The sequence below is a fragment of the Hylobates moloch genome, unplaced genomic scaffold (assembly GCF_009828535.3).
Source record: "Hylobates moloch isolate HMO894 unplaced genomic scaffold, HMol_V3 SCAFFOLD_4, whole genome shotgun sequence".
NCBI classification, from domain to species: Eukaryota; Metazoa; Chordata; class Mammalia; order Primates; family Hylobatidae; genus Hylobates; species Hylobates moloch.
Genome location: NW_026652279.1, coordinates 133,559,937 through 133,581,214, shown reverse-complemented (window position 1 = coordinate 133,581,214; position 21,278 = coordinate 133,559,937). Strand labels below are relative to the sequence as shown.

The window sequence follows — 21,278 nt, the reverse complement described above, 5'->3', positions numbered from 1 at the left end:
ATGACTGTTTGTGGAGGGGCAGTCGTCTGCAGCTTGCATGGAAGACAACCATAACATCCAATTATGATTAAAAGACAGTGTCCTGATTATTCAATAGAAATATTGTTGTCATATATCCAGATAGAAAACAAGACAGAGGAACTCTGTGGAACATCTCATACTTCCTTTTCTTTCCCTTGCTGCAACTTATTATACAGTTTCTTTTAGGATGGAATGATCAAGGCCCTGTTGTACCAAGCTTAACTATATTGGTGGTAGTTCATCAAGCTCATCTTTTTCCACATGCAAACACACAAGACCTTTGGCCTGTAAGGCAGGACATTTCAGTGGTTTTAAGATTAAGACTCAGTGAGGGAGCTTCCTACAGCTCTGTTTGGGCTTCACAGATCTTCAGGGACAAAGTTGGCTGTTATTCTGAATCTTTATTCTTGCTTGTGAGTAGAATGTGTCAAAGAATATCAGTATTTGAATCCCCAAAAGTGGAATCATTGACATCAGCTTTTCATCATATGCCCCCAAGTTTTAGAGTGGAGGCTAGAGTCAAGTGCTTATTGCTGTTCGTACTGGAGTCATATACAGTCTTGACTGTTGACATGCATATTATTTTCTCTTGTACTGGTTTATTTGTCTTCATTGGGGAAAATTATTCTGCCTGATTCCACTTTTACTCCATTTGCATCCTTGTAGGATCAGAGTAAAGTGAGAAGAAAACAAATTAAACCAATGGGACCTCCCTGTACAAAACACTGACTAACGTATTGCCATGAGATTTAGGTCTCGTATTCTTTAAAGGCGTCCATTGTTTTGCTCTTCTACTTCTACAGTTCAAATCACGTTTCACTGAAAAACTATTCATATTACAACTGAGATACTTGAACATTATGATAATTTTTTTTAAATCCAGGGAAATTTCCTGATGAATAAATTGGGAAATAAAATAGACTCTTACAAAACAGTTGTGCAGTAGTGTTATTTTTTTCTTTTTGTTTTACCAGCAGAGGAATGCGAAAAGAAGCTGGATATTTTGATGGGGTCAATCTCAAAATGCTTCTTAAAGATGTAGGGTGGCCGGGTGTGGTGGTTCACGCCTGTAATCCCAGCACTTTGGGAGGCCGAGGTGGGCAGATCACAAGGTCAAGAGATCAAGACCATCCTGGCCCACATGGTGAAACCCAGTCTCTACTAAAAATACAAAAATTAGCTGGGCGTGGTGGTGCACAGCTGTTGTCCCAGCTACTCAGGAGGCTGAGGCAGGAGAATTGCTTGAACCCAGGAGGCAGAGGTTGCAATGAGCAAAGATCGTGCCATTGCACTCCAGCCTGGTGACAGAGCGAGACTCCATCTCAAAGAAAAAAGATGTAGGGTAACAATACAGGTTATATAGTTTGGAAATCCATTTATCAACTATGAAATTTTAATATTTTTGCCTTTTGTAGAAACATTAACACTGCATGACACACAGTAGAGAGAAGCAGTAAACCTATCCATACTGGGAACTAGAAAAGGGGATTTTAAAAAATATTTCATCCAAGTAAACTGGTATAACATGAAATTGATATGAAATACAAGTATGGTTATCTTGTATTTTTTTCTGAAGAATCATTTCATATTAGAAAAAATAATACTTGTCACATTAATTTCAGTCATGTTCTAAGATTATCAAGTACAAACAATGAGATTGTTCATGTGGGCCAAACAATTTGTTCCTATCTATACTCTTAAGAGAAGAACTGCTCTGCAAGGCAGAGTATTTTAATCTGGATTTTAGAAACTTATCCTATTAACTTCTATAGATAGAAGTACCTTTTTTGCTTTCTCTTAGTGAAATTTTTGTTTATATAACTGGCCTTGGATATCTTGGCTGCCTGTTTAAAATGAAATTTTAAAAAAAGAAAGCAGTGTAATTTTTATGTAACTGTATTAGGCCTTAATTCAACTCTGCTTTATTTTAAACAACAGAACTATGAAAGTTAGTCAATACATATGATTGCATTATCCTGTGGGGGTTTCAGTAATGTAATAAAATTGAAATAAGTTTTATCTGAAAAAAGAAACATGGGAATTTATAAATTATAAAGCCTAATAGAAAATCCAAAAACAATTAGTGTTGTATAGTTTTTCAACAGGTAGATAATATAAATGAAGCATATATGTATTTTTTAAATGAGCCATACATATATAAAAATATGTACACAGGTATTCCACTTGAAGTAGCAGGGGTACCAAACATAAAGATTCACTCTGAGAATAAAGGTGTGCAATTTTGAATCAAATGGTCTAAAGAATTCAGACTGAGAACCAACAGCATATTGAATCAGGATTATGGCCCAGATAGGGGCTGGGGAGGTAGGAACTAGAGCCAGAGACCTACATGTAAGATGTCGGTGTCAGTAGGGAGGCAAAGTTATAAACCAGCAATTCATGCGGAAATTCAATGAAAAAAAAAAAAAATGTCAGCCACGAGATCTCAAGTGGGTCAGGTATCATGAATAAGGGATCATGGATCAAGGGTCCAGTGCAGGAGGTGTACTGTCAACAGGAAAGTTGCAAGAATTGCAAACAAAAAAACACCACCAAAATCCCTCCTGTATACCCTATATCCAAGTTCACCATTTTTAAACATTTTGCCACATTTGTTTTATCATTTTTTTCTCTCTCTCTCTCTCTCTGTGTGTGTATATATATATATATAAAACATGTATGTATATAGTTTAGAAATACATACATACCCCACATACACATAGTTTAGAAAAACATACACACCCCACATACATATATATATGTACTCACATACGTACATGTATATGAATGTGTGTATACATATGTATGTATATATGTATGTGGGGTGGTTGGGGTGTGTGTGTGCATGTGTGTTTCTAAACTACTTGAAAATAACTTAGAGACATCATACTACCTTCCCTCTAATTATTTCCTAAGAGTAAGAACAAGGACATTCGCTTATATAGCCATAACACTGTTATTAAGATCAGAACATTAACACCGATTATAATACTGTCTTCAAATATACCTACTTTATTCAATTTTCACCAATTGTCGTTCTTCAGGGCATGTTTTTCCTGTGCTCTAGGATTCAATTCAAGGTTATGCATTGCATTTAGTTTTCATATCTCTCTGTTCTTCCTTTCTCTTTTTCTGGCAATTTTATTTTAATTAGGGGACTTTTTAATTGGGGGGAGTAACTTGTAATTTTGATATAATTTGCAACTTCTAGAAAAACACAAAAATATGAAGGACTTCTATATATCCTCTACTCAGATTTACCAATTGTTTATATATTTATATATACACATATGTGTATATGTGTGTATGTATATGCATGTGTGTATATATGTATGTAAATATGCAGGATGGCGAGGTCAGATGAAATAAGCTAGAACTATGTAAGGCAAAAATCAGAGGCACTTCATGATCTCTAAATGAATTAACATTTATTAAACTGTTTTGCATATGGTTTTCAGTACTCTGCCTCTACTTTCATGAAATTCTGTGAATCAAGAAAGCAACTTTATAATGTTGATGGGAACCCAGAGCTCAGGCTCTATGAAGAAGCCACAGGGCAGTCTTAGGATTCAGCCTCTGCCAACCCAAGGTTCTAAATTTTAGGCTGCAGCAGAGGTAACACAAAGAACATTAGAATGCTGGCACAAAGAAGTCTTTTTGCACTTTTTTTTTGGTATATTAAAACTTCTCCAGAGTTAATAAATTCATGAAGTCAGAGAGGACACAGAGTCTCCATGTAAAGTAGTTGGGCAAAGATTGAATACTTTTGGGTCTAGTCACAGCCTCAAACTCCAGGAGCCTTAGTTGAAGCAGCCTTCTTGAAGGTCATTTTCTATTGCTGACAATAGATAGGAGTCTGTTGGAATACTGAAGATTCAGCAGATACTGTATTTGGTATGTGCTAATTTACTGGAACTATATGATCTGATCTCATCAAGAAACTTTTGGATTTGTCACCAGGCTGATTCAGATAAGCTAAATTCCCTTCAGCAAGACAAAAGAGGAAGTCATTTATGTAAGCAGAGATTCATTTTAGACTGACTCAGTTTTCTGAGATGGAGGCTGAGGACTTGAAAGACGCAGGTTCCACTGAATTCCACAAGCTGAAGCAGACACGAGTGAAAAAGTGACTGGCACATAGTAGGAGCTGAAGTTATTCTTGTTAAAATTATACTCTGATGTTGCATCACCTTTAAGTCTGCTTCCAATTTTTTAAAGAGGCTAATCATGTAAGGATGTGGTGGGATATTAATTGTTTCACTCACTGACTGCTTGTCTGTTTTACATTTTCACAGTTTGTGAGGTTGAAGAGAAGAAGTGAAAGGAAATGAGGCCCTAGCCTGCCAATTTTCTATTTATTACCAACCTGGATTTGTGATTTAGTGGGACTTGAGAATTAAACAGTTGTTTGACAATGTCTTGGGTTTAGAGGTGCATTGATTTTTGCAATCCCTGCTCTACTAATACCTTGAATAACAGATAATATGTTTTGTTTGTTGAACTCTGTCACTTTAATTATCTTAAAATATTTTGTAATCTGAGCCATTTTTGCTTGCTGGCATTTATCTTTTTCCAAGCATTTCTGTTTTTTAACTTCACTTTTTTTAGGCTCTTGTTATTTATCTTGTGGTTTTCATAATGAGGCCATCTATTAAAATTTAAGTCAACCATTTCATGAAAGAAAAAAAAAAACATGCAAGAAGAAAATACATGTCTACAGAGCCAGGATTGAATCTTCCACCTCTGATATTCCTAAAGCACCTGTAAGTTTTTAGTCCATACTTGTTTATGAATACAAATATAAATCACCAAGGGCCACCCGTAGGCCATGAAAATTACACATCGCTAGGGTAGTCTTGAGTCTTCTCATGATTGACTTGCTCTATTATTCCACATAGAAAACATCTCTAATGTGGAAGAGAAAACTTTGGTCCTATGGAACTGTGCTATCTTTTCATTGGGAGCACTTCTCATACTCAGAGCCAAAAAGAGATTTATATCTAATTCTGGATGACAAAGGCAAGACTACAGTCACCCAGGGGAAATTAGGCTTAAATCTTCCACTGTTTTTTCATAAATAGTGAACATGGTCACAAACACTTAGATTTTTAAAATGTCAGATACTATTTCAATGTAAAGGTACATTGGAATGTACCTGTACCTCATGTAAGGAATCCTATAACGATTTTCTAAGTATCCTAAATGCCCCTGCCTAAAAGTTTTACATTTTTAGATTTGATCATGGCCATCAAAGGTTTAGCACTAAGCAGAATGCATGACAATGACAAGACCATAGAATATAAAAATATTTCTCAAGTTTAAGCACCCACATTTTATAATTTTAATCAAGGAAATCAAAGTATATTTGAACAATCCATAAAGAGTCAGTGTGCAGATGGACTCTTTAAGAAAAGAATCCTCATAATAACTCCATCTGGTGCCAGGGAATATAATGCAGTTTCAAGCAGCTATCATGAGGATTTTTGGGAAATCTTTAAAGAATTTCTGATCTCATGACAAATGTGTAATCACTATCTGTCACCATTTTAGATGTGGGATAGCAAATGGGAGCCAGAAATAGGAAAGGGCTAGAATATGTGTATGAAGCTGTTTGGAAATTGTATGAAAGAACTTATCACCTTGGAAAGAACAGTCATTTCAGAAACTAGAGAGTCATGGTTAGCAATAAAGCAGCGGGATCAATAATGCAACTGCACAGCAACATCACCACCACCACCATCACCACCAAGGAAGATCATACTCACCCCAGGGACAAGATGAGTGTTGAACCTGTGTGTTAGATTGTTGATAGAGCACTCTTGATTAAGGTGGAAGGAGCACGGGCCTGTGGCTCCCCTGCCTGAATGAATTGTTCCATTCTAAGAAGTATTTTGCTCACACAGGTGGCGTTAAAAAATAAAGTAGATACACAGAAAAACAGACAGACAGACAGAGATAGATAGAACAGGTAGCAGGCATGTGTTGGCTGCTAATTTTTCTAGGTCAGATTTACCACCTGGCCTCTGTACAATAAAAATTTGATCTGTAGGACAGTGGTTGGGCTTTTTTCCTTGGCTTGGTATCAAAAAAGACTGTGTTTAAATAGTTCTTAGAGGTGAATAAATAGTTCCTGTCAAGTGTGTACTTGATTTACAAAAAACTCCATATTTTTCACTCTTACCACCGTAGATAGAAGTATCATTGAGAAAAGAGCATTTGGGAATTCTGGGCTTATACTAGCTTGCTTTCTGAATTATCTTCATTTATCAGGCAATTCTAATTTTATGTTCTTTTGGAAGGCCTGATTTAAGAATCCAGTTTCCTTCAAAAAAAAAAAAAAAAAAAAAAAAAAACAGAAAACAATTTTAAACTATCTCATGAGAGTTAAACTTTTTATTGGTAATGAAAAAATATATACAGATACAGAGAGACGGAGAGATAAGTGGAAGAAAGACTTCATCTTTACCAAAATTTATTATCAAATTATGCCTAGCTAATCTACCTATGAAAATCTGAGCAGACACATTGTTGGAGAAGTAAAGAAGTTCCTCTGTGAGAGACTTCCTCTATGTTCTTGTACGTCATGGTCAGAATGCATTTTAAATATTTGAAGTAAAAACACATTTGAAGTAAAAACACAACTTACAATTTGTTTCTTCTAAAAGTTCTAGGCAAAAAATATATACATTAGAAAGAGAAGCAAAGTTATCTATACGTACTATAAAAATAAAATTGTGATGTAAATCAAAGACTTTCTTGCATATATAGAAGGATAAACATGTTTAACGTTGTGGTGAAGTATATGCAGGCTTCCTAAACAATGATATTTACAGGTACAATTTTAAATAAAAAATATTTCTTTCTTGCCAATAAAAACACTTAACATTTTTCAACAAAATTATCTTTGCCAGGCTCTTTTCTTGCTTTGTAGTTTATAATCCAAGATAGAATTGATTTAAACATTCTCACCACAGAATCTACAAGTTTGGTGAATACAATAATGGAAATAGTAAAACAATGTTTTAGGTGAGAAACAGCAGTATTCTGACAGAAAGATTTCCGGTTGATACAGGGTAATAATGCAGAGAAAGATTGGATATCTCATTTTCAATGAAGGAAGACTTTCATGGAGGAGGCCAAAATCAGCAACATCTATCAAGAAGTGATGAATGCTTTACAACATAAGAGAGATTTTGCAACAGAATTTTTCTTGTGTTTGTTTGATATGGAGATTTATGACTCATAATGATTTAAAAATTTATATTTTCATTCTGTCACCTGATACTTTTAGAAAATAAGAATGTGGCCCCTATCTGACCCCAACCATATCCCTTTAGTTTAATGTTTGTCCCAAAGTTGTGCCTAAGTGTGTTCACCATCCATTCTCAATGTTCAATCAAGTGCAATAGTAGCAACAACAGCAACATCAGAAATGGATGTGACTAGCACTTGAATTATAAAACATTTCCCCTTATTCTATTTCACATCTTCACAAAACTCTGTGAAGTTGTTAGAGCTGGTATTAGTACTTTTTTTCCCCCCCAAATACAGAATCTAGATTGAGCAAAAAGGTCAGTTGACTTTAGCTAAGGTCAAAGATTGATCAATTAGAAAATGGGAGCTGAAGTTCCTAGTTGATTCTCTGACAAAGAAGGGAATCAGAGGCATGGTCTTGGAGTGGGCTGGACCTGGAGTGAGCGCTCAGCTTTCCCCTGCCTCACGTCCTAGAATCCTTGAATAATATGACTGCTGAGTTCCTGGCGACTCGGGACATGTCATTGAGAGAACTCACCATGATGGAGACCTTGTCAAGAAATATGTTATTGTGCTGTGTACCTAAATTACCCAGATTAGTTACAGAGATTAATTTAGAGGTGTTCTAATGTACACTTTCTATTCATCGATTTGTATAAATACATCATGTTTGTTTATATACCTTTTTTGGCCCTGTAAATTAATCTTTGTGTAGATATTCCTGAGTTTCAGGAATATGTAGACTCACCCCAAGGTATTCTAAATTTATAAGCTAACCAGATCTTAGATCCAGCCTCAACAGAAGTGAAGATTATACTCTCTTAAGTGGAGAGTTGAAGGTGTTTACTGGGACATGACTATATACTATAAAATGAAATAGGGGGCAATGAAACTCTGAATTTCAACCGGGTAGATGGCTAATAAGGCTCATTTGTATTTAGGAGGTTCGTCCTTACCCTGAAAAAATAAAAAAACCCTAATACCTTGAATCTTTACTCTTTTACCCTTTCAGCATGTCCATGTTTTGTGTATTTGATATACACAGGTATATTTACATATGCAAATCCTTTCCATATTACTATTTTATAATTTTTCCCAATGTTCCAGTGCTTCCCTTTAATAATATTTGTTTCCATTCTTTTTAAATTAAAAATATTGTACAAGCTAAGCTCTCCCTTTAAACTCTTTGATATATGAGAGTTGAGATACCTTTGAATAATTAGGGTACCCATCTCCTCAACATGAGCTGTCATTGAGGATGTCCTAATTTTAACTCTAATTTTAGTTCATCACTTTCCCCTCCAACAAATTATAAAAACATATAAATATTTTACAAAATTTTAAGTGGCCCTCTAGTTTACAGTTTATAACAGTAATATAATGGAATGTTCCCTCATTCATAACAGTAGAAATTGTCTCATGTTTTCCCATTTAGAAGTAGTTTCTAGTAGTATAAACTGTAATGTAAGCGCTGTTATCTGCATTCACTTTAAGAAGAATTACTTGGTAAGTACAAAGTAATTAAGCAATAAGACATGACAGGCATTGCATTTTGGGGAAATTATTATACATCTCAGATGTCTTGAGAGGTTCGGGCCAAAGGCTGAATGGCTTCAACCACCCAAGAAGACTAATAAACCCTCAAGAAATGTACCACCTGTCATATCTTATTGCTATTATGGAATGGAAATCACGAAACCAAAACAAGGGGAAAAGGTTAAATCTGTGCCCTTGCTGAGGATTACTTACATGACTGTGACATCACTGACAGCTCTATGTGTGTCCAGAGAATTCTAAAGCCATTGCATAATTATTGCACAAACAATACAACTCATTTGAAACTGCTGCTTCAGCATTCCACAATGCCATCTTTGTCATATACCAGTCCCCCGATGTCCTCTTTTTGCAGAAATCATATTAGTGCTCTTGATCCCAAGCTTTCCTCTTTCACTGATCATACAGCTTCAGGGGCAGGGGTGGGTAAGCAAGAGGAGGTCGAGATTGTTATGTAGAAATAATCTTGCCCCCTAGAGGATTGGAGGCATTTGGTTCCTTGTATGACTTGTAACACCCCAAGGTCATTATCTCATGATAATCACATCTCCTGGAGTTGCCTTATTGCTTAAGTGTAACACTAAATTTTAATTACAATGAAATAGAGCCCTTCTGGTAGTTTACACAACATCTTGTGTTCTCATTGCCAGATGGAAATACTGCAGAGCTTTTACTATAATCGCATGTGGTGGTCCTGGACTCCATTACAATAAACACGTACTGAGGAAAGCACTTTGTTTTGTGGAACTAATCCACTTTCTTTTGGAGTATTTCAAGTCAACAGATTATTAAAAGATTTCTGCTTTGTTTAAAAATATTAAAGCACCATCGTACTATTTTTTTCTGATTTGACTGTAATGGATAAACGTCATTTAAAAAAATCAAAAAGTGGAGTGCTGCCTACTAACAGATGAGAGATTATTTTACATGCAGGACTTGATTTTTATGGTTTCTCCTTAGTTATTTGTTTTATTTTGAAACTTCGGTGCACCTGAACGCACATTTTTTTTTAAGAATCTTGTATTTTCTTCTGAATTTACCACATTTTCCCAAGTGATTACTGTACATTTAGTTCCAGCATTTGGGCAGTTTCTTGGGCTGCCCTATCATTCTGATTCCTTCATAACCACTAATTTGCTTGTCAGATAGGTGTACAGTCCTAAGAAAGACTTTGAAGCAGGCCTGAGAACTATGAGGTAGCTACAGAGGTGGTACATACTACCATCTTTAAAGAATGATTATAATAAGAAAAAAGACAACTCTAAACATGAAGTGTGTCTACAGTGATCTTTAGAATGCTTTGATATTCTTATTTCTGATAAAAATTCTAGGTTAAACAGTAGGCTTGCCACAAAGATGCAAATTCAATGTAAGTCTCCCTCCCTGCCTCCCTTCCTTCCTTCCCATATTGCTGCTGTAAGCTGCTCCTTTGCTAAAATTCCAGGGCTTCTCCTTCACGGGTACTGGAGAGTACAAAATTGGTTTCTACCTTGCCGCTCCTGTCACTCTGGCCCCTTCTCTTCTTACAAAACACCGGGCCTGTCTTCCCTAGGGTCCTGCCTGGAATGCTCTTTTCCCAGATGCCCAGCAAATCCCTCACCTCCTTCAGGCCTCTGCTTACATGTCACCTGCTGAAGAAGGTGTGCACTGATCATGCTGTTTAAAATTGTAACCTGCTTCCTGTCTCATGTCTACATCTCCTTTACCTTGTTCTACTTTGTCTTTTTCTATGGTATTTATCATCTTCTAATCTACTATATGACTCATTTATCAGGCTAATATTTATTGATCTCATCATGATAGAATCCAAGCTCTCTGAGAGCAGGGATCCTTTGTGGTTTTGTTTACTGATATATCTTGTGTCTAGGGCAGTGCTTGGCAGACAGTAACTGTTTGATAAATTACTTTTGAATGAATGAACGAATAATGAAAGTAGATGTGGAATACCCCAGAGTTTTTGGCAGTCCCTAGGACTTCACAGAAGGACCTGGGCTGGACTTTTTAGTGCTAACACTTTTCCTAATGTACAGAAAAACCTAAGTATGATCCAGCTCCTTACTTCAAAATACAAAACGCTCAGGCAAGCAGAATCAGAGAGTTTGGATCCTGCATTGGCAAAGTTATTTTAGGAAGAGATTCAATCATTATTTCCTTAATATTTGCTTACCACAAAATACTTTAATATATCCAATGTCATAGCTGCAATAATTTTTTACATTCAAGTGTTTATATTATTCCATTCACTTTCCTAAATGCTGGTTATTTTAGCAGAGCCTCCTGCACAGTAAAAACATACTACCACAATTCTATCAATTTATGTTTTAATCTGTGATATTATTATAGGCATTTTTGTAAATTTACAACAATTCAATTGCATGCTACTCCACAACTGAACGATATTATTGTATTAAATTATTCACTTTAGATATCGAAGACAGGTATAGTCACCCAAATATTTATTAAGTTGCCAGTCTGGAAAATAGTATCTTTTCTCAAAAGGTTAAAAATTATTTTATTCTTACATTGCAGTGTGGATAAAATATTAACAATAAGTAATTATTTTTGAAAGCAATGATTTTAAAAATTAATGGTTTAAAACAAATTAAAGAGACTATATACACAATATATTGTGTTAGCATCCACTTTTCTCCTCTTGAAGGTGAAATTTTAATAATTTTATTATTGCTGCAATCTTAAAACTTAACAAAACTTCTCAAAAGGCTTAGGTCTGTGCATTTTTATTTTACAGTATATATAAATATGATTGAAAGCTGCATTTTTATATGTTAGCATTCTATGCCCATTAGGTTTTGTTTTATTTCGTTTTCCATAATTCAACAATATTTGCCACAAGGATAGTTTATAAAGCTTCCAAGATATGGGTCTGTTTTTAACTTTGCTTAGGCCATTCAATGTTTATGTATATTTAAAATCCCTTCTCACCTTTGAATCTTTTCCTCCTACTCTATTGTATTAGTGCTTTGCTTTGGGATTGGATTTAATCTCACCATATCTTATCAAAGACTGCTTAAAATTCTTAATGACTATAGGACAAAATCCAGACTCTTTGCAGGCCTATAATGCTTGATCTGTTCTGGCTGATTCTTCCATTTCATTTTGTGGACTATGTCTTGGTGATTAAAACCTCAGTGACACTGGCTTCTAACCTTCTAGAACCTTCCAAGCACTTGCTGTTTCCTCAGCATGAAACAGCTTGCTCCTAGTTTTCAGATAATCAGCTAGCCACTTCTCCTGCATCTTAGCTTGAATATCTTCTCAGAGGAACCTGTCCTAACCAGTATGTTTCATTATAACACCTGGTTTATTTTATGCATTGCTTATTCCAGTCTGTAATTATTTTATATATTTTTTTGTTCGTTGTTATTCTCTCCCATCATAACGTAATTACTGTTTTACCACTGACCATTTTCTCTACAATTGTACATATCAGGAATTCAATGTTTGTTGAATGGATGGATGGATGAAGAACAAAAAATATATGTGTATATATATATATATATACACATATATATATATACACATATATATATATACCTACTGTTGTGAAATTTCCTGATATCTCACTAACAGTAACTGTATTTCTCTCCAGGATCATTTTTTGGTTTTAAAACTAGAGAAGGACAGAAAGCTTTGTAATAAGTGTCTGTTGAAATTAGGGGTTTAAGATTTACACGGATTTTTTTTCATTAGTACTCTCTAATCCCCTCCTGCAAATCACACTTTTCCTGTATTTTCTCGTCCCACACAGTAGGGTTAAAATTTGTGCTTTTATATACTCTATATTAATTTCACTGATAATCATATTTCTATATACTTTGGTTTATATAAGGCCAATGGAAGATTTTAAGGTGTGTTTAAGAAATTGTCTCCCAGCCATTCCTTTATTCACTACACAGTAGGCACTATGCAAAGAGACTCTCAGATGTTTAGTTACACTGAGAAATTATTTTGATTCTTGCCCAGCTTGAAAGTCCTTAGTATTTTCTTTAAAGTTATTTATACCATGAGAACCCAAATTATCACGCTGTCTGACACCATAAAATTTGATCGAGCTTTTATTTTTTCTAATTGGCCATATGAAATAATACAGGGCATGTAGGATGCCTCAAATTTATTGTTACTTCCTTGGTAGTTCAATACCAACTAGACAGCATGACCAAGTAAAAATATAAAGAAAACATTCAACATCATTTTGTAATTGTCTGGAAACAGGAAGCCAAACTATTATCAATAGCACAGGGCAATCCCATTGTGGAAATTTCACCCTGACTGTACCCTCTTATCTTGTTCTGCTCTTACACACAGGTCATATTATGCACTGCTTTGTGCTAGTTTGACAAGAACTAATGTGGATGCTTAAATATTTTAAAGGCTGAATGCTTCTGAATGATAAAATACGGAGCTGATCAACTCTTCCTGTTGCGTTTGTGGTTAATGATAAAGTAATTTAATACTTTTCTCTTTTTTGGTCTCTTAGTAGTTTCAACAACAAACATTAAAGTTCCTTTAAGGAAAAATCTTCAAATAAGGCCATGCAATGACACTTTTTAACTACAGTTGTTTTTTATTCAGCCATAAAATCTATCTTTCATAAAGAAACCCACTTACATGTCTTACTTCAGTGAAGGTTATTTGTAGACTGAAGGTCTTTTCTTGTCAAGATATGATGAATACCATGTGTGAAGACAGAAGAGCATCAGACCTGTATTAGCTGGAAAACCCACTGATCTGTGAATAACCTAAAAAAGAAAACCTGAAGATTAGCAATGTCGCTTTTAAGAATGATCCATCAAATTCAACAAGCAGATTCACAGAGATGAATCATCTGGTTTCTTTTATACCTACTATACAGTAAAGGTTATTTCCTTTCCCTACAAATAGAAGTTTGAAAATAAAGGGAGGCTTTTAAACACCCCTTGGTATAAGTCAATAGTCTTAAAGTGTTTCTGATATATTAAATATAAATCCTTACTAATGACAATTAAAATGGTGTTGCCTGTTCATTCAGTATTGGATTCAATATTTTAGGGAGTCAGTCTCTGTTCTTCTGTTAGTGTGTGTTGAAGGGAGACCAGATTCTCAGTATATTGCCTCAAAATTTTTTACACTATTAATTTTATGAGAAGTTAAAATATCTGTTGAAATTATTTTTAGGAGTTGCCTAGGTAGCTTACATAGTCAGTTACAATGTAGATAAATACAAATAATTAGGTAAGTTTCTATTCTGAATGCCAAGTCAATTGATTAAAAGCATAGAAGATTTAGGGTAAATAAAAATCATTATATAGAGGTATAATTTTGTTAACAGTGAGTGCTTTGTTCCTATTTTTAAAATTTCAAAATAGATCAAAAAGTGTATGTTTAAAATATACATTGCATAGTATAATTTTTCTCAGTTCTAATGTGTTTGTAGTGGTTTCATTCATTTCTTTTCACATTGTGTGGATCGAATAACTTAAAAACAGAAAGCACTAAAGAGGAATCACCTTAAGGATTTTGTCAAATTTCTTTTATATCAGTGTTTTTATTAAACATGTCCTAATACAATTGAAGTGAAATTCATTTTATTTTTTTATTGATGTATACCAATATTAGACAACAAAAATAAATAATTACACTGTAATACAGTACTGAAACTGAATTTTTGTGCCTTAATTCCTAAGGAAGACTTCTGGCAGTATACATACTTTAGTAAATCAAATTAGCCATTGGGTGATTTTTTGTTGTTGTTAAGCTAGCAGTAATTTAGATTTCACGGTGTTTTTTTTTTTTTTTAATTTTTTTTAAAGATAGGTTTAACACAAAGGATAAATGCTTGAGGGGATGGATATCCCATTTTACATGATGTGATTATTATGCATTACATGTCTGTATCTCATGTGCCCTATATACACCTATGTAGCCACAAAAATTAAAATAATAAACATATACGTTTCATTTTGGAGGATGTCTTTTATAGAATTTTTAACCATGCCTATTAAAATAATTAGTTTCTAACATGCCAACCTAATGAAAAATAATTTTTATAATGATTGAATGACAAACTTTCTTTGTGTTTAGGGAATTAATGATCATTCATGCTTTGATATGAAACGTTATAAATAATGTTATTTATAACCATTTACATTATGTAAATTAAATAGGAAAATAGAAACACCATGCTTTCAAGAGTGAGTTATAGTTCCATGAACGAGAAGTTTGCTGTTAGAAAAATTTTACTGTTTGGAACCACTCTAGGGCATTCAAAGACTTCATTTCTCATCACAATATCTTAGAGTAATGAAGAAATAAGGAAGAGCTAAAAATCCTTATCCAAAGACTTAAATTGATTTTGTTTTAGATGAAATTTGAGGGCATGTTTTATAGAATTACATTCTTTCTAAAAGTCAGATATTAACTATTTTAGAAAACAGATTAAGCCCTGAACTTTTTAAAATTCCATTTTTTAATGAGTTTCTAAAACTGAGAATGGCAGTCTCAGTTCAAAGAGTAAGAAAAGAAAACTCCTCTGATTATTAGAAACTTAAACACTGCAAGAGGCCTTGAAGCTTTCGTCCCACCTACTAGAACAGCCATAAATCATAGGTGAACACGGAGCAAGAACCGTCAGCGATGCTTAGATATAGAGCTGCGGCAAAGTGAAAAACATGGAATTTTAGAATTTAGCACCCAAGGCCCAGCCAAATATTATTGATTTTTAATTTTAGCTAAAATCGTCACCTGTTCAATTTAATAATCCTTTCTGTGGATGATAAAGCAAACTTTAAATAAAACATGGCTTTAAATAGATGTGGCATTTATGACAACCAAAGAGTGAAACAATTTTATTAAGTGGTAATGTTCATGGGGCTGCAGCAATAAACAACATATGCAGTTGATTAAATCCAGGAGGGAGTTGAGGGTGAAATCCTCCTTTTGGGAATATTTGTCCACAGACCCTTCCCATTCTCTCTTCTGATGGTGCAAATAAGATGGGACAGCGGGGCAACTTTAGACATTTGCTTTTTTGGACATTTTTCCCTCCTCTGTTCTGTGTGGTGGCTATGTTTACCCATTGGCTGAACTTAAGACAGAGTTTTAGATTAGAAAATGACCATTCCTTTTCATTCAAGACTGAAAATTTTCTTGTCTATGTCAGTGACCACTGAGGAATTGTTCTCTTATTTCTTAGATTATATCAGGGCTTCTAATTATTGTCCTCCAAAAGTAGGTCAGTTTTTAATGTCAGTTTCTTTCCAAAAAACAACTTGAGTGATCAGGGGAAGTAACTGGTTTGGAAATATATGAATAATTGAATCCAATTCCAGAAAGAAATCTAGACTATAGTCAATAGCAGAAAGAAAGAAAAGGAACCGAATAGAATTTAGCATCAAAGCACTATATTCTGATGTAGTTGCAGAAGGATATAACAATGAGAAGAAACTGATTAAAGAGAGATGTTTAAGATCTCCCTCTAAATTTTACTTTTGGAAACTTGGATATAATATGTTGCACATGAATGTATATTTCATGATTCAATTTTTGCTTCAAAAATGTATACATACTATACACATATATGTCTATATAAGCAAAAAATATATTGGGAAAATTGGAAGGATATACACTAAAATCTTAGTAGACACTGACCAGTTTCCATTTAAATTTTAAATAAATGACTGAGTTATGGCTAATTTTTATACATGTGTGTTTTTCTATATATATTAAAAACCCACAGAAAGAAAAACCTTTTGGAGTTTTCCACTGCAACCACCATTAAAGTGTATAAAATTTGAGTATATTTTCACAGAAATAAAAGTCAGAATTTAAAAATCAAACATATTTTATATATTTTTAAAAATTTATTATAGCTATTTAAAATTACTGACTACATTAAAAATAAGACTACAAGTTATTAAGGGATATCAGTAAGTCCAAAGCTTTTTAACACAGCTGAAAATGTTCAATTTATTATTTTAAAAAATTAATTTAAAATTTTTTGTGCAAATAAAATGATTCTAGTGTTCAATGACCATCTAACAGGTAATGTATAATATTGTTATTATGTTTTATGTGAGTTTCATCTAGACCTACCTACATGTATATAAAATTAAGGGCAATATGAATTTCTTAATATGGTGAAATATTTTTCAGCTGCTATGTGCAACTATTGCAAATACTCTGCTAATTCATGAAATTCATTAACTTAAATACAAAAAGAAACTAGAAAATGGCTGATGGACACTACTAGGAAATAATCTTTACAATGTGAGTGTTGGTTGTATCCCTATTGTCTGAGAGGAAGAGTTCAAATTAATTTAAATTTCAGGAATCTAAGTGCTTCTTCTGCAGGTTACAGCATAATCTACAAACACTGAAGGAGGGCGCTGTAACACAATTGTCTTTTGTTTTGAAGACATTGGGCAAAGCAACACAAAGAAGCATTTCTCTGGGGTCCTAGCCATATTAGATAAGAAGGAGTCAATTAGCCTATAATGTTGGAGGTACCTATGTATTTTAAACACACATTTAATTTCTCACGTGTGTTTATGATATGCGGGACCACATACAGCATGAGGTCCAGGGTAACTGGTCTATGGAGGTACTTTCTATTGTCTATTTCAAATCCATAAATATTTATTGGGCACCTGCCATGTCCAAGACACTAAGCTGTAGAGAAAACATAAGAACATAATCCAAATTATACCCATATTGGACAGATTTTTTTTAACATCTTAGGGATGATGTGAGTTAAGAAGTGAGTACTTGCATAAATTGTACCAGTAGCAGGCTAACTTGGAAGAGGGACTGTATGAAAGAGCCAAAGACTAAGACTGCTAAATGAAGAGTATGGATTTTGGGGTGTGTGTGTAATGGAACAGCATGTTAGGCTAAGATATTTGCACTTTATTCTATATGTTGTGGGAAAGTATAGTAAGTTTTTGAGTCCAGAGATAGGGCATAATCACTGGACCAGTTTATATACTTAATTGAAATGTTTCTGCTTGTTTAAATAATAATTATATAGTAATGGGGTTGTCAAAGCATAGAATGTGGATGGACTTTGATGTAATTAAATATTTAGTGGTCACAAGTCCCTGTCTAACGCCATACTGATTTAAGTATAGGCATTTCCCAGAACAAAAGATGGATTATGAAAGTCAGGTATTTTATTCCTTAATTGCTTAGAAGCTAGTCTCTAGTTACAGCTCTGAGCTTTAGCTGAGGTAAGAGTGTTTCAGCAAAAGTTAAATTTAATAGAATGCATTAATTCTTCTCCATAACAACTAGAACCTAGTACACATTTTAGAATGCATTTACAGCATGTTAAAAGGTCAGACATTTATAAGGATATAACAAACCACCCTGCTAAGTTTTAGCTAGAAAACAGAACTATATGTTACTGTATTGTAAAATAATTGACTTAGCTTTTTTCAAAGAATAGATGGCATGTGCACTTATAAAGTCACCAGTTTTATGGAGAAAATTTCAAAACGTGTTGGCTATTGCTAATTGAGTCATATTTATATTCAATTCTTTGGCAAGTTTTATTTTTGGAGTAGGAAAGAGAAGATGGAATTCTGGCAAGAATTATTTATATTTTCTTCTATGAGAAGCATTAAATCGAAGTTAAAACTATTAGATAATAAAAACAGAAAAATAGACACCCACATCTAAAGAGCACAAAATAAGAAACTAGACAAACTTAGATAAAAGAATATGAGCTATGATTTTGCTTATTTTGCATTGAGAGCAAGCTAGTTGTTTTCTTTATATGTTCAAGCAGTACCCAGATAGTTGCAAACATTTGTCACTCCTTCAGCTTACCTTCAGTATTGAAGCTAGCTAGCTGGCTTGTGGATACTTCACATAAACTACCATTTAGAATATTCTAATACAGGAATTTGGAGACAAAGAGTCCTCTCAGATGGGAATGAGAGACACTGGGATTAAGCAGCTTTGGACTCGATGGCAATAGTCCTCCCCAAATTCATTGAAATGAGTTTGCTCTGCACCGCAAATGTCTTTTCACCCTCTGTGAGAGAGAAAATTCTCCTATGGAGTGTGGGTTGAGCCATGAGTTTAATCTTGTATGTGAATTGAAGAAGACTTAGTAGGGACCTTTGTGATGTATCTTACTAAACTAAGGGGGTAGAAGCATATGACAATAATAAATATTATTATATGATACATAATACTTTAATATGATTTTAGTAATCTGCTTTCTCTGCAGCGCTTGCCATTTTAGGTGAACTTTCACTGCTCTGCCCCTTATTTTTCTTTAAAAGGATTCTTTTTCTTAATTGCTTATTGCTGTGGTATTTAGCCCATCATCATAGCTCTTTAAAGTATATAAAACTGTATTGCATTCAGAACCAGGCAATATTAAATGAGATCCAGACCTCAGCAAATCAGAGAACTAATTAGGAATTTATCTAATTCTATGAAGAAAACCATCTTATTTTATTATTCTCATTAAGTGAATAATTATTCTTTAAAACTTTTATTTTAAGGCATTCATAAACACAGAAACAGTGGAACTTTAAGTAATGATCCCATTGATTATATTGTTTCTCAAATTTCTGTCCAAATAAAAATTTAAGAATCATTTTGTAAATATTCTAGATAAAGTAATTACATAATATAAGGAAAAGAGACATTGACTTTGGGCAGTCATGTATCATATATACTGATTCATCTTGGATACATGTGTTACCAAAAATCATATAAAATCTAATTCATGTAACATAGCCTAACTAAAATGGAACCTACATAAAGCATTAAATAAGTGGTTAATGTTAAAGTCCCATTTATAACCAAGCACTATATTATAAATCATCTACCCCTAATTATAAATCAGTTGATATAATCACTGGTTAACAATTGATATAATAACATATAACCTGGTTCTTACTGTGCTCTCATAATTCATGACCATCTAGACATACCATTATAAACATGCCAAACTTAAGACAACAATGAACTGGGTTCAAACCAGCTTGAAAAGGATCAAGGACTGATACAAGACTGTACTACTGTATCATCAGAGATCTTAAAAAGTAATTGAAAACACTCGCCACATCTCGATACCGTGGAGGTATACTGACTGACAGATTCTATAGCAATCACAGGAGAACTAAAGTAGGAAAGGCCAAGGTATCCCTTAGGAGACAAAGATTTTTTAGATGTTACGCATAAAACATCAAGGTAAGGCAAGCAAGCATGTGGCTTTGAAGCATGGTTTTTCTCCCTCAGTTGCCCTGCTTTCTCCATAGTGGTATCACCAGAAGTCCTTACAGTGATTGAGAAGATTCCATAAAGTTTTGAATGCAGGAGATCTCTAAGCCATAAGTCACTGATATCTACCACTCCTAACACTCTAAGATGCAAAAATGCTATTAACAATAGTTAATTAGAGTGGGGATCATAGGTAATGTAGGAGGAAAGAATGACTTCTGAAGAAGCTTATGCAACAAAGTTAAACGTTAATTCATTGATAGATGAGTGGTAATAGAGACAGACCAATCAACCAGTCAGCAGTCTGTTGGTCAGTGGCATGGTGGTTTATTCTGTACGTGTACATGATCCTTTCTGTTTCCACCTCATTCCTCTAGCACACAAATCCCACGTTTTCAATATATCATCCTTTAATGATACATCTGAGAGATTAGAGCCCTTCTACTCTATACTACTATTTGTTCAGCATGTTGGCTATTTTAATTGTAATATGTTAATTTGTAATATATCTAGTCTTTTTTCTGTTTTCATTTTTTTCTTTCTATATTGTAAGTTTCATAAAGGCAGGAAAAACCTCTACGATCAAGGATGGCATTAAATAAATAACTTTATTCATTTGAATTTTGAGATAAACTCATTTTATAATTACTATTGGTGATATATCCCTGAGATGATATTTATATCCTTTTCTGGAAAATATATATGCAATTTTCTAATGGTTTATGGAAAAGTATATTTTATACTGTCTTGGAGGGATTTTTGTTTCAGTTAACAACTCTAAGAAAATCATCATAGTTTTTTTTTTTTTTTATTATTATACTTTAGGTTTTAGGGTACATGTGCACAATGTGCAGGTTTGTTACATATGTATCCATGTGCCATGTTGATTTCCTGCACCCATTAGCTCGTCATTTAGCATTAGGTATATCTCCTAATGCTGTCCCCGCCCCCCCCACCCCCCACCCCACAACAGTACCCGGAATGTGATGTTCCCCTTCCTGTGTCCGTGAGTTCTCATTGTTCAATTCCCACCTATGAGTGAGAACATGCGGTGTTTGGTTTTTTGTCCTTGCGATAGTTTACTGAGAATGATGTTTTCCAGTTTCATCCATGTCCCTACAAAGGACACGAACTCATCATTTTTTATGGCTGCATAGTATTCCATGATGTATATGTGCCACATTTTCTTAATCCAGTCTATTGTTGTTGGACAT

General features: G+C 34.1%; 1 long non-coding RNA gene across 1 annotated transcript in view; it reads right to left on the bottom strand.

The window, feature by feature from the left end:
- LOC131383324 (uncharacterized) overlaps positions 1 to 13,590 on the bottom strand; it is a 29,024-nt gene extending 15,434 nt beyond the window's left edge. Inside the window, exon 1 of the long non-coding RNA XR_009213289.1 lies at positions 13,459 to 13,590. This is a non-coding gene — a long non-coding RNA (uncharacterized LOC131383324). The remainder of the gene's footprint in view (positions 1 to 13,458) is intronic.
- Between the last annotated feature and the right edge of the window lie 7,688 nt (positions 13,591 to 21,278).